Here is a 16,046-nt window from a genome sequence, read left to right as displayed (position 1 = left end):
GAATGCATCAGTCGTTACTCAATTTGTTGAAAACAGAAATGTAAATTGTAAAAAAGATCACTTAGAGAAACAGAAAAATGATGTGAAGGATTAATATTCCACATTCCATTGCTCATGTGAATGGCCTCTCAAGAAGAAACAAAGTTACTGAAATAAGCAATCAATTAACAGCAAAGGAAGATCTGCTAAAATTGAAACATACATAATAGATTGCAAATTCAACAAAACTCTTACATTGTTCCCCAGGCAATCCTTATTACTGGCTGCCAGAAATCAATCAGTAGGTTAATAAAAGTCCTAAATCTATTGCCCGTGTAACTCCAAATACAGACGGTGATGTGCTATTAATTACAAGAAGGTTTCAAGAATTAATAACTCTAATTTCATGATTTCTCACAATTTCAGTGTGACTCATATTTAGGGAGGTAATCAACTGGCACCATCAAAGTTTACTTGTTCCGCTGCAAAAAAAAGCTGCCTGACCAACTGGCAACCTTATTGTTAGAATTGTTTTTAAGGTGTCTTTTGATGTTGTTCATAAAACTGGCCATTTGGTGCAGATTCAGGGCACAATCATCTCAAAATGTTTGCACACATCCACACCGTTACATCCCACCAAAATACACACAGAAAAACAAATACATGTTACAAGCACACACACACGCACACACACAGATACAAAATACTCCTCAACATCCACACACATACACTCCATAAACATACAGATACACACAAAAAAATGACACACTGACAGATACATGCTGGGAACCAAACACAGCCCCAATACCCATGTAAACGTACACCATCAACAACACACACATATCTAGACAGGCACACACAAAAGACACACAGATGCATACCTAGACACAAACATGCCCCAATACAAGCACCCACATAAACTTGCACATCGACAACATACACTCAAACACAGACACTCACAAGTAGACATAATTACTCACATACTCTCATGCACATCATTGGCATACACATTCAAGCAAATACATGCACCCCAAAACTTACATACGCATACAACTGTAACAATTGAACACAAATTTATGTTAATGAGAGTGACTTTTCCGATGCAGCTTGTCAGTCAGGCAGCTTTTTCAGTGAACATAGCAAACTTCGATCATGCCAGGCTTATTTTTCTCCTCTAACAATTACCTGAAAGTTCTGAGAAATCACGAAATTGGAGTTACTAGCTCTTGAAGTTGACATAATTAGTGACACATCACTTGGAGTATTTGGAGTTCCGCGGGTTAAATTTACTGATTTCTAGCTGCCAGTGATAAGGATTATCCAGGGAACAATGCTATAGGTCTGTTCCATGTGCACTCTCTCGGAGACCGGAAGTGAGGGGTTTATGTAGCCCTGTTAAAAAAGGGCAACGCACCTTTGAGTCGCTTTGCAGCAGTAAAAACAGTGAAGGATCTAAAGCCCAAGTAATTTACCGAAATATAGGGCTGTCAATTTCCCACTTCCATTTAAATCTTCAGTCTGACACCAGTTCAGTTACCTCCTGGGATCCGAGACTAAAACCAAATCACAGAGGGGCAGTGACAGCGTCCATACCTTTGAGCCAGGAGGCTCGGACTCAAGTTCCCTCGACTTCAGCGATGTGTCGTAACGTCTCTGAACAGGTCGATGAGAGTATGTCTAAAAGCGGCTGACAATGGGATGCGGTGCAAATACCGCTTTTCCAGGCAGAGAGGAGATTGGCGCATTGAAGCAAACTTTTGAGACTGATGCTTGCTGTTGAGCGTAAAACAAATGTCCCTGACCCGCGAAACGAACCATATGTGTATAATCTGAGTTGCCCGGCGAATTTTGACAAACTGTGAGGTGGTTGCCCCGATTTATTTCTGTCCGGCTCTATACTTCATTGTCTGGGGCAGGCATTAAACACAAAGATATTTGAAAGCTTCTCGCTGAGCTGGGTTAGAATTTGAAAGCCTTTAGGTAATGGTTTGAAAGCAAGGGGTTGACAGTAATTCCGTCCTTTCAGTTTATCTGAATAAACAGCGGGACAGCGTGGGGCGAGACCGCAGGAGGGAGCTAGACTTCTACCGGAGAGAGAGAGAGAGAGCCCGGGCTGAATGTAGCAAGCGTCTGCACACCGTCTCTCTCATCGCAGTTTGCTCCAAATATAACCTGTCCTGCAAAATGCAGAGAAAGCAGAAATCATGATTCAACTCAGGGATAAATCTGTGTGAAATGTCGATTACTGCACTGCCAAACTGCTAATAACTGACTAATATATTTTTGCACTTTTCTGACCTTTGGAGATTGCCTAAGTGTAACTAAAGATTTTTAATTCTCGCTCCCTGACACTCTTGGCCAGCAGTTGTCTGAGACTTTCAGACGAGTGTTTTGCGGGAACTAGACAGGGAGCAAAATTGGAATCTGCTTAGTATTTTTCCCTCGACCAGACTTCCAAATGGCGAGCGCACAATATTGTCCCATTTACTTGCAAATTTCATTCACTTTGCAAACAGTGTCAAGTGCGGGCTATGAATTGTGACTAAAAAAAAATGTTGCTGTCGCTAGGGCTCTGGGTTTTGTGTTGTGGTAACAGATGGTCTTTATAACGTAAGAATTACTGTGAACTCTCTCTGTCTCACACACGCACATATACAGAAATCTCGAGAATGAGTGCGATTTCAGTGAATTGACGCTCTCAATCGGAGACTTCCCGTTATTACCACCAAAACACTCACAAGCATTCCCTTTCAACCGCTGGGCGAGAAAACATTCTTGTCACGTTACACGGAATAAAAGGCTAAACATTGCAGATTGAATAGCGCAGAATCCGCCCGAACCATGCAAAAAAAAACCCAGAAATGACAAAATGATTGTGGTTTGAGTTTATTTCGCTGACACAGTCACACACTCTGCTCGGCGGTGAATTGAAGAATACACCATTTTCCCTCCTCACCTGCCCCCCCCTCCCCCCCCATCTCTCTGCCCCCGTCTAGCCCCTAATCAGGGAATGAACTCCGTCTGATGTTTATGTAGAAGGAAGGCGAATTTGCAAAACCCAGGCTGCACGGACCTCCAACTCGCCAACATCGCTCAGGGCCGGAGAGTGCGATGCAAACTTACTTTTCCGCCACAGTCACAGAATCAGCCCTTTTATTTTAAAACAGAAAAGGCGTTTACTTTCCCAACCGAGCTGATTTGGAAGGATACACAAACATTGCAACAATCTCAGACGTTTTGCCGAGCTGCTGGGTATGAATTTGCCGGACGGCGCGCCAGAAATGTCAATGAGACGCAGTTGGGAACTGACGAAAAGTCTTTTTGCGCAGACGAACGAACGGAATAATTGGAGAGAGGGTAGCTAAGGTGGCACCAGAAACCTAGCCGAGAGAAGTTTCACATTTAAACCTCGGTCAGAAAAGGTTCATATGAAAGCGGCTGTCCCAGTGTTCACTCAGAGATCTGTACAGCCTCCAGAGACTCCTTTATCCAAAACCTTTACATCCAACATATAATGAAAAACACTAAAGCGGTTATTGATACATCAACTGGTTTAGCCTTTATTGGTTTCCGCGAGGTTTCTTAACAGATGTCTACTGAACCTTCCAGGCAGCGTGGAGAGCAACTTTCCAGGAGCCTGAGTTCTCATTCTCAACCCCTGCTGAAGATGCCGGGGGCAGAATCCGAGCCTCGGCGGCCGCTCAGCCCATCAGGCTTGGAAAGGAGAGGATCCAACGTACCCGGAGCCTCTCGCCTCCGCCACCAGCCCTGCAAATATTTCTTTTTCACAGAAGATTGGAGACCGACGGTTCTCACTCGGCTAGGACACCCCTAATTAACCAGCGTCACCGCCACCAGCAAACCGCCCCCCCCCGCCCCCGCTCTCACCCCCACTCATACCCCGCCTGCAGCTTCCACAACCAGAGAGTCTAGCCCGAGGCTTTACCGTACCCCAGGCCAGTCACTCCAGTTCAGACAAACCTCAGTTTGGGTGCTAAGGGCTTGGGGGGAGCTGACTCATACAACAATGGAAAGGGAAAGTGTTCTTTCTGTTGGCGTTTCCACAACACGGGCAGCACCTGGTGAAGACAAACCTCATGTCTGGGTGGAACTGGACAAAGAGGGATGTACCTGCTGGAGGGTGGCGAGTAGGGCGGAAGGGGGTCGGCCCATACCTCTCTGTCACCTCAGAGGGATCCAAATTAGAGATGTTGGTTAGTTCGCTGAGCTGACTAGTTTTCCTGCAAATATCTCCTCTCAGCTCCAGGTGATATCGTCAGTGCTGTGTCTAGCAATTTACATGGTACTGCTGTACAAAGCCAGGAACAAGACAGCCCACCATGACTGCCCGCGCCATGTACATGCAGAGCGGGAGAGAATAACGTCGCTTCAACAGAGGCAACACACAGCACTGACCATTTCACCTGGGGAGGAGAGGAAATGTCTGTATGAAAACCAGTCAGCTCAGCGAACCAACCAACAACTCTAACCGCTACCCGACTTACAGATCTTCGGTAAAACATTCAGGATCCAAGCTGTGCCGCTTCCGCAGGCTAAACATAAACTGGAAGCAGACAGCTCGCTGCCTGGCCCTAGCCCTCCCGGAGCTATCAGCAGGCCGTTCTCAGCACCAAGCGCAGTGACTCGCTCTGTGCGGCTAACACTGCAACGCGGCGTCTGCCCAGTGATAGCTATCACCTCGCTTCCGGCACAGGCACCGCGTGTTCCGCGATAACCCCACTCACTCAGTCACTCACACAGTCTCTCACACATACACCCACACTCATTCACACACACACAGTCTCTCACACTCACACACAGTCTCTCACATGTACACCCACACTCATTCACACACACACAGTCTCTCACACTCACACACAGTCTCTCACATGTACACCCACACTCATTCACACACACACAGTCTCTCACACTCACACACAGTCTCTCACATGTACACCCACACTCATTCACACACACACAGTCTCTCACACTCACACACAGTCTCTCACATGTACACCCACACTCATTCACACACACACAGTCTCTCACACTCACACACAGTCTCTCAAACACACACACATTCTCACACATTCTCACACACACAGCCTCACATTCACAGTCTCACACACACATTCACACATACACACAGTCACTCACACAGTCTCTCACACATACACCCACACTCATTCACACACACACAGTCTCTCACACTCACACACAGTCTCTCACATGTACACCCACACTCATTCACACACACACAGTCTCTCACACTCACACACATTCTCACACATTCTCACACACACAGCCTCACATTCACAGTCTCACACACACATTCACACATACACACAGTCACTCACACATACACCCACACTCATTCACACACACACAGTCTCTCACACTCACACACAGTCTCTCACATGTACACCCACACTCATTCACACACACACAGTCTCTCACACTCACACACAGTCTCTCACATGTACACCCACACTCATTCACACACACACAGTCTCTCACACTCACACACAGTCTCTCACATGTACACCCACACTCATTCACACACACACAGTCTCTCACACTCACACACAGTCTCTCAAACACACACACATTCTCACACATTCTCACACACACAGCCTCACATTCACAGTCTCACACACACATTCACACATACACACAGTCACTCACACAGTCTCTCACACATACACCCACACTCATTCACACACACACAGTCTCTCACACTCACACACAGTCTCTCACATGTACACCCACACTCATTCACACACACAGTCTCTCACACTCACACACAGTCTCTCAAACACACACACATTCTCACACACACAGCCTCACATTCACAGTCTCACACACACATTCACACATACACAGTCTCTCACACTCACACACAGTCTCTCAAACACACACACATTCACACACATTCTCACACACACAGCCTCACATTCACAGTCTCACACACACATTCACACATACACACAGTCACTCACACAGTCTCTCACACATACACCCACACTCATTCACACACACACAGTCTCTCACACTCACACACAGTCTCTCACACTCACACACAGTCTCTCAAACACACACACATTCACACACATTCTCACACACACAGCCTCACATTCACAGTCTCACACACACATTCACACATACACACAGTCACTCACACAGTCTCTCACACATACACCCACACTCATTCACACACACACAGTCTCTCACACTCACACACAGTCTCTCAAACACACACTCATTCACACATACACACAGTCTCTCACACAGTCTCTCACACACAGTCTCTCACACTCACACAGTCTCTCACATGTACACCCACACTCATTCACACACATACAGTCTCTCACACTCACACACAGTCTCTCAAACACACACACATTCACACACATTCTCACACACAGTCTCACATTCACAGTCTCTCACACACACATTCACACATACACACAGTCTCTCACACACAGTCTCTCACACTCACACAGTCTCTCACATATACACCCACACTCATTCACACACATACAGTCTCTCACACTCACACACAGTCTCTCAAACACACACACATTCACACACATTCTCTCACACACACAGTCTCACACTCACACAGTCTCTCACATACACACACATTCACACATACAGTCTCTCACACAGTCTCTCACACTCACACAGTCTCTCACACATACACCCACACACATTCACACTTACACACACACACTCTCACACACAGTCTCTCTCTCTCACACACACACATTCAAACACATTCTCTCTCTCACACACACACTCACGCACACGCATTGACTCACACACTCATACACACACATACACACACTTTCTCACACACAGTCTCACACTCACACACACTCAGTCTCTCATACACTCACACATGCACACACACTCACTCACACACAGTCTCTCACCCTCACACAGTCTTTCACACACACCTACACACTCACTCACACAGTCTCTCACACACAGTCTCTCACATACACACAGTCTCTCGCACACACTCTCTTTCACACACACACTCACTCACACACACAGTCTCTCACACACACTCACTCACACACACCCACACAAATCTCTCAAACAGACTCACTGGCACACACACACTCACTCACTCACACACACACACACATACACACACACACACAGTCTCTCACATACAGTCTCTCACACACACACAGTCTCTCACACACACACTCACACATACACACACACTCACTCACACACAGTTTCTCACACTCATTCACACTCAGTCTTTCACACACACCTACACACTCACTCACATAGTCTCTCACACACACTTACACACACACACAGTCTCTCACTCACTCACACACATCCACACAAGTCTCTCACATACACTCTCTCACACACACACACTCATACACACTCACTCACACACACAGTCACGCACCACACACACAGAGTCTCTCACACACACACTCACTCAAACACTCTCACAGTCACACACACACTCACTCACACTGTCTCTCACACACTCCACACACACAGTCTCTCTCTCACACACACACTCACTCACACACACACTTTCACAGTCTTTCACGCACACTCACTCACACACACTCACACGCTCACTCACACAGTCTCACACTCACACACACACCCACACAAGTCTCTCATGTACACTCACTCACAGTCTCTCACACATACACACAGTCTCACACACACCCACAGTCTCACACACACCCACAGTCTCACACACACCCACACACAGTCTCTTTCTCACACACCCACACACCTACAAGTCCCTCACACACCCACACAGCCTCTTTCACACATTCATTCACACACACTCACACACACAGTCTTTCTCACACACTCACTCATACACACCCACAGCCTCACACATACACAGTCTCTCTCACACACGCCTACACTCTCACTTTCTCACACACAGAGTCTCAAACACACCCACACACAGTCTCTCTGTCTCTCTCACACACACACAGCTACTGTCTCACGCACACCCACACACAGTCTCTCATACATACTCACTCACTCACACACAGTCTCACACACACCCATACACCTACAAGTCTCACACACACCCATACAGTCTCTCTCACACATTCACTCACACACATCCACAGTCTCACACACACTCACTCACACATTCACTCATACACACCCTCTCTCTCTCTCACACACACACACATATTCACTCACACACACACAGTCTCTCTCTCTCTCACACACACACAGAGTTTCACACACACTCACACACATATTCACTCACGCACATATTCATCCACACACAGTCTCACACAGACACATTCACTCATATTGTCACACATATTCACTCATACACACCCACAGTCTCACACACACCCACATATAGTCTCTCTCACACACATTCATACACATGCAGTCAAATATTCTTACTCTTACACTCTCACTCTCATACAATCTCACACACACTCACTCAAGCACACATTCATTCACATACAGTCACACACACATCAGCCTCACACACTCAAACACACTCTCATTCACAATCTCAGTCTCACACACAGAGTCACACCTATATTCACTCATACACAGTCACACACATATTCACTCATACACACGGTCTCACTCAGTCACACATATTCACTCACACACAGTCTCATACACACAGTCTCCCTCACACTCAGTCTCACACGCCTAGGCAATCACTCATACACAAATATACATTCACTCATACACACTCACTCTAACACACATTCACACACACAGTCTCATGCACATCCAGTCTCTCACACACACAGACTCTCAATCTCACACACTCAGTCACACATACACTCTCTCACTCACACGCACATTCACTCAGACACACACGCTCTATCTTTCACAGAGTCACGCACTCGCACACTCGTCTCCCACACAGTCTCACACACAGTCACACATGCACATTCACTCACACAGTCTAACACACATACATTCATTCGCACACATACTTTCACTTTCGCACAGTCTCTCTCTCTCTCTCTCTCACACACACATTCACTCTCCCACCCGCTATGCAGTGGATGGGCTTGTGTGGAGGGGGTGGGGGCACTGGAGAGGACAGCGCCTGAAATGTGATCGCTATTTGCCGCCTGTTAAGCTGTTTCAGTGAGCGGCGGCTGAGCCGAGCCAGGAGACAAGCGTTTGATCTCAACCTTCAGCTCAAATTGCGGTGCTGAAGGATTTGGGAGGGATTTCGGGCACGTAGAAACATAGAAAAATAGACAATAGCAACAGGACTAGACCATTCAGCCCTTCGAGAGTGCTGCACTATTCAACGTGATTGTGACTGGTCATCCAACCCAGTCCCTATCCTCATTTTCTCCCCACACCCTTTGGACTCTTTAGCCTTGAGAAATATATTTAACTCCTTCGTGAAAACATTCAATGTTTTGGTTTAAATCACGCTGTGACAGGAAATTCCATCACTCTCTGGCTAAAAAAATTTCTCCTCATCTCAGTCCTAAATGTATCCTCAGACTGTGATCACTGGCTCTGGGTTCTGTTATCTTCAGGAACATTCTGCCTAAGCTCACCCTGTCCAGTTCTGTTAGAATTTTACAGGTTTCTGTGAGACCCCCCTCTCATTCTTTGAAACTCCAGGGGAATACAATCGTAACCCATACAACGTCTCTTCATGGGAAACAGCTTTGACCGGGATTGACTGGGAACTGGATCGGGCCAGTTTCCGAATGTATTTCGAACTTAATTTGACTTCAGTCACTGTGCCAGTTCAAACGCTAATATCCATCCCTCTCCGCGTCGATTTAAAGTTACAAGAAACAGAACGAGAAATAGTGAGGCAGACAGACTATGATATCATTAAAACAAAGCAACATGCTGAAGAGCAGAAATAAAGCCTGGTGCTGCCTGTGATGTAAACAATGTCTGCGTTTTCCACAGCTATTTTATCACATCAACGAACAATAAAACAGTTGTGAAATTAATTGTAGCGGGAATACCCGGCTTTAAAATTTCAAAAACACACCCAGCACACACAAATGCATTCAGCGCAGTTCCCCAGTGCAACATTCCAGTTCCAGCAGCATTAAACTTCATAAAGGCGCATCAAAAAAAGATTAACTGGTCACTATTTTTAGGAAACTGAAATCAATCTACTCAGAGAAGCCATTGCTTGAACCCGGACCTCCTGGCTCAGAGACACGGAATCTACCACTACACCACAAAAGCCCTCAACACTCCTTGGCAAATTCAGCCTTTATTCAGATTGTACATTGAAAGAACAGGTGACAATCCTAGTTAGTTTAGTCTGCACCTGAATAACATTTAAATCCCTTCGTGTTTCAGTACAGAGCCTGAAAATAGATCTATTCTGAGTCGCTCTGTTTTTGTTTGTCTTTCTCCAATGCTGGGTACATCTTCAACAAATCGCTTGCACTCTGCCGACTTCCTCGTTTGAAGTCTAATCAATTAACACTTTATAGCCTGTACTGTATAGTTAGAGAGCTAGATGCCATGTCTGCCTAATCTTACATCTCTTCTAGTCAACATAGACAGATATCTTACGTGGTCCCAGCCATTTAACAAATGCGTTATGACCCGATCTCCAACATCCGCTGCCTGAATCCTCCATCGAACAGATTAGAGCAGCGAGAATTAGCCAGTCCCCCGACTGCCCATATTTTTTAGATCAGCCAGTTGAGATGTGTGATTACATTAGGTGAGACTTGATCCTAGGCCTCCTGGCTCAGAGGTAGTGACACCACCATCACACCACCAGAATTCCAGCAGCCGATTGCAAACTCAGACCCGCAACCCATGACCTTTCACCATCCCTAACTCTACAAGAACCTCTCCACCCCTTCCTTTTAAAATATTCCGAGACTCTGCTTTTACCACCTTTTCAGCAAGAATGATTCTGGGAGAGAGAAATAATCGCCTAGCCTCTGTTTTAAACAGATAGTCCCTGATTGTTAAACAGTGACCATAGTCACCCCCACCCACATCCACACTTAGCATCATCATGGCACCAACGAGATTTCTTTCTTCAAGATCAATAAAGTTCGAGGAAGAATTAGACATGAACAATTTGTGCCGAAATTGATATTGCTAATCAGCTCACAAATTCCATAAAAAAACTTTTTACTCGTTTTCTATATCTATCGAATCTCTACAGCTGACACCTTGTGGTTTCACTGGGTTCCATGTGCTGTTGTTACACGCATGTCACATGAAGTTTATATGCTCTGTGCCACATTAATCAAGCAGGGAGGGTCGGTACTTATCGAGCGCAGTTAGAAATTTCAGAAACTAATGACAAGTGATCAGTGTTACAGATGTTAGACATGTCACCGCCTAATGACCACTGGTAATGGTGAGCCGTTCTTATAAGATTCATATCTAATAAGTATGAGGAATTTGCTGCTCTCCACTCATAAGCCTCAGTGTATAGCGCAGTGCTGTGTTTTATATGTATCTCAGTAGTGGAGTTAATCCCACGGAATAAGTTTTCCCCAGGTAATTCTAATGACCAGTCTGTTTAATGTGGTGTTCGTGAATGCTGGAATACACTGTTTGGCTGCTAGGTTGGAAATCTGCTGAGATGACGAGTTTGTAAAGTTATTTGCACAAGTGTTTGCACATTTCTGAAGCCCTTCACAATTTCACAATAAAGCAGATAAGGGTGTGTGGGCCAATATCATACCGTGAGGAGGATCGTTTGTTAGCGTCTAAACTTCACCCAAAACAAATGAACGTCATGATATACTTGTGATGGAAATGCATCTGTTGTTGCTACATATAAATGTTACATTTCTCGTTCATATCAATCATTGTATGCTTTCGAGGACTATTTACATTTGAATTATGTACATGATTGCAGCATTATCTCGAGTAGAGTCTACATTTGACATCACATTTCCACAACCCGCTTTCACTCTAGCCCTCCGTGTTAACATATTGAGACCTGGCAGCAGACTTCAGGAAAACGCGACGGCACATATCAAAAATGTCCTGAGAACAAAAAATGCTGGAGATCACAGCGGGTCAGGCAGCATCCACGGAGAGAGGGAGCAAGCTAACGTTTCGACGTGAGCTCTGTTGAAGAGTTTTCGAGACTCGAAACATTAGCTTGCTCTCTCACCCTGAATGCTGCCTGATCCGCTGTGATCTCCAGCATTTTTTTTTGTTTTCAGTACAGTTTCCAACATCTGCAATCGTTCGCTTCTCACGTTGTATCAAAAATGCCCTGCAGCAACTCTCAATAGCAGTAAGGACAGGGGAATATGGGCACTCAAATATAGGGGAATATTTGTCCCTGGACAACTAACTCCTCTTGCTCGGTGTAAGGCAAACTCATTCGCTTCACGTATTTAACTCCGGAATCTCTTTGTCGATGATGGAGAGAGTACATAACAGGAAGATCATTGCAGCAAACTCTATGTTCAGAAGTATCACTTCAGCTATACTGCCCTGGCTGTATTCTCGCCTGCGGTTTGCTCATCCCATCGAAGTTTCTCACCTCACATCATGCAACCACTCTGTCTCAGTCAGGGCAAAGAGCGACTTATTTAGATAATGTGGGTTCCATCATTGCCGCCCCCATCAATCTTGATTTATTTAATCTACCAGTCTCTGCTGAGCAGTAATTAAGCTTCTGCTGTTCTGACTGGATGCATGCACTGGTGCAGTGGCCGGAGGGATTTCTCCGAAAGCCGCCTCACAGCTCGGGTTCCCGCACAATCAACACTCCTAAATTATCCGGACAGCGAAGGGGTTAAAGTGGCCCATGTTTGACGCTGAGAATCTGAACAGAAACATCGAGTTGTATTATGCAGGTGGATGTTAATATCATTCAAGGACATATTAACATGTTTCAGTTCACCGTGCAGGGCAGCTCACGGGGATGGCTGCGGGTGAGAGACACGGGCCTGTATGTGGTGAAAATCTATGAACGTGAACAGCAACGCTAAAACGGCGCTGGGAGGTCGTCACCGCAATGCAATGTCGAGCGCAGGCGGCTGACTGGGTTAAAATTCAGTTCTGTGCGTGTGTGTCAATATAGGACGCTTTTCTGCGCACCTTCTACTCTCACCCCCCCCCCCCCCCCTCCACAAACATATTCAACCCTCCCACCCCACCTCAGGACAGGGATTTCCGCCTCCGTCGTTCTGAGACACAGTGAGGGGCACACGGGGGAACTGGGGCCGAGTGGAAAGAGCCCGGGGAGAACTGTCGGCCGAACAGTTACATTCTTGTAGCAATCATTTCACATTTAATGCACCAAGCCGGTGCCGCTTAGAGAAGCCTTTACCATGATTGGATAGAAACAGGCGGTAGGCAAACGCAGTGCCAAGTGCCACGCTATAACGAGCACCTTGTGAACTGTTTTTTTTTAACTACAGGGAACTTTCAGGTTGTCTCCACAGCCTTTTGTATCGGCACTTTCCCAGTTACAAAACAATACCCATTGGGGAACTGAATCAAGGAGGTAGCATGGGCGCGATGGGCCGACTCGGCGCTCTAGCGTCCTCAACCACCCACCCGCTACTGCAGGAGAAACGGGGGGACAGCTGCCCACGGTGACCCGGGGTGGGATGGGGGGGGGGGGCAATCCTCGAAAAGCGTTAAAAAGCCACAAGAGACCGCTTTGCGAACAGCACCCCCCGCCCCCGGCTGGGCTCCCGCCCCCCGGGCAATGGATGTGTTTTTGGAACAGCGACGGGTTGCTGAGATGTCCCTGAATTCCCCACTGAAATCACAAGGGGCTGTGTGAGATAACAACAGCTAGCTCAGGGTGGAGGGCTGGTCTGGGGGGTAGGGAGGGTGTAATATTACCCTCTCTGCTCGCCTGAAATATATAATCCCACAGCATTGACAAGACTTTGGGGCTTCGAGTTTTGACACAGCGGTTCATAGCGGAATCAGAGTGAGCGGTAATCTGTTTTACACACACACACAGAGCTCTCAGATTTATATGTGGCCAGCATCTGAAGGTCAACGTGATACCGCCCAAAATGCTAAATGCCGAACTGGGGAAAGTTACCCAGCGAATACAGAGAGGCCTTTGGTATTTTGTTCTCGGTTGCCAGCAGCTCTCCCTCTCTGATCTGCTTTCTGCCGGAACCTTGGAAGCTCCTCGCTTTGTGTCTGGCGCATGTTGCTGTTTTCCACATCCTCGCTTGACCTTGGGCATAGCTACTAGACTCCAGCCCAGCCCTGTAAGGCTGAGTATGTACCTACATTGCCAGACTGATAGCACCATTCCACCACCCACCCCATCCCCGTCTAGCCTGTCTATCTGAAAGACTTGTCCAGCAGGGACGCGGTTGAAACAGTAAGCCCCAGCAATTCACAGTCTGTTTGGGATGTTTAAACTCAGCCACGGTAAGGCTGGTACGACGTATTGCAATTAAAACGAACTATTAAAGTTAGCTTCAACACACACACACACACACACACACACACACTGCAACTCGACCTCACAAAAGGCAACAACACTTTGCACAATTAGGTCCCAACAAGCCTTTTTGAATTCCACCCCTCACCATCTCAACGCTGCGTTTCTCCTCAATTCAAATTAAGTACAGTACGCGTTTTATTAGAGCGACGGTAAACACAAAGGCTGTATCTGCGTGGGGGTGGCAGGGGGGGGTGGGGGGCGAAGGTTGGGTTGGGGGAATATTGGAATAAGATTGCTTCCCGTTTCATGATAAACCTCCCAACAAAGTGTACGCTGTAAAGCCAAAAGCTCCATCAGGACCAGAAGGGGAGAGCACTTACCGCTGACAGACGCTGTGTGTCTGTGAGAGACAGTGCTGCCTGCATCGCCGATAGGGAACACGCTGTTGCTGTCTCTGCCTGGCGACTGCTTTTGCGATGCCGCGATTTCTTTTTCCCCAAGACTGACTTCTTCCATCTACTTCAACGCCCGTTCTGGAGGCAGGGACCCGCAGCCCCAGAGGGTGGGCTGGAAGAATCTTTCTTACCTGTCAGCTTGCTGATTGGTGACCACTCGGTTCTCAGGCTCTCATTATTGATAATAGCATCTCCTGAAGCAGAGGGAGTGTTGATAGGACTGTGGGCTTTGCTCTGCACGGACGGCGGGGCACTGGGAATCCTGTCTCTTTTCAGCCTGAGGAATTTGCAAGTGAATTCAGTGGGAGCTTACAGTGAAGAGGTTTATGTGAATAGAACCTCCCCCCGCCACAAACACACAAACACACACACACACGCAGACAGATAGACAGTGATGGATTGACCTCTCTGTGTTTGAAGTCGTGAGCAATGGCATTCTTTCCCACCTCTATCTACTTCCCCACTCCCCCCCCCCGACTCCCAGAAAACAAAATATAATCTGCTTTCTTTCATGATCTGTGATAATAAAAGATGAAATAAACCTACAAATTGCAAACCATTTTTTGGATCAGGAACCTCCACCCCACTGAGTAGCCTTTGCTGTTCCCAACAGAACCAGAATTCAGCAGTGTATTGATCAAAGCATAGTCTCAAACAGCATTCGCCTTCTGTAACACACTTTGTGATTTCTTATCTTTCATTGGCAAAACGTAATATGCAAAAGAAAACGAAAACAATAACATTCTGATGATGAAAGGCTCAATTATTTTAGAAAGACATTGCTGCATCATTCTTAGAAATTTACAACCAAAGAACTAATATATTCATAGAATTCTAGCAAGAAAATACTTTTGCACTAAACGACTTACTTCAATTTCTGGTGATGTAACTATTTAGCTGTAAAGCAATCCATGCTTCTGCTGGTTAACTCTCCACAACACTAAAAGGGGTGTGCTTGTGTCTGTGTGTGTATGTGTCTCTCTCTGTGGGTGTGTATCTGTGTGTGTCTGTGTGAGAAAATTCTGTGATGGGGGAGTGTGTGTGTGTGTGTGTGTGTATGCATGTATCAGGGTGAGTTTATACCTGTGTGTTTGTGTGAGACAACGTTATTGTATATAATGTGTATATCTGTGATTGTATGTGTGTTTGTGTGTGTGTGTGTGTGTATGTTTGTAAAGTTCGTTTGTGTGTGAAAGTGTATCATAGAACATAGAACTCAATAG

At 46.3% G+C, this 16,046-nt stretch overlaps 1 protein-coding gene across 8 annotated transcripts in view; it reads right to left on the bottom strand.

Annotated features, from left to right (window-relative positions):
* Nucleotides 1-15,752, bottom strand: part of LOC125463699 (cadherin-6-like) — a 192,978-nt gene extending 177,226 nt beyond the window's left edge. The window contains exons 1-2 of one of the 8 annotated variants that reach the window (XM_048555297.2): nucleotides 15,693-15,742; nucleotides 14,749-15,100 (exon numbers count right to left, since the gene is read on the bottom strand). The gene's annotated coding sequence lies outside the window, so the exon portion shown is untranslated. Of the gene's footprint in view, nucleotides 1-1,393; nucleotides 1,414-1,572; nucleotides 2,157-3,102; nucleotides 3,282-4,110; nucleotides 4,401-14,748; nucleotides 15,198-15,692 lie in introns of those variants that run through there. The other 7 variants (XM_048555313.2, XM_048555323.2, XM_059651877.1 and 4 more) reach the window with 7 other exon arrangements.
* Between the last annotated feature and the right edge of the window lie 294 nt (nucleotides 15,753-16,046).

Source organism: Stegostoma tigrinum, chromosome 2 (genome assembly GCF_030684315.1).
Source record: "Stegostoma tigrinum isolate sSteTig4 chromosome 2, sSteTig4.hap1, whole genome shotgun sequence".
Classification (NCBI taxonomy): domain Eukaryota; kingdom Metazoa; phylum Chordata; class Chondrichthyes; order Orectolobiformes; family Stegostomatidae; genus Stegostoma; species Stegostoma tigrinum.
This window is presented reverse-complemented; position numbering and strand designations above follow the sequence as displayed.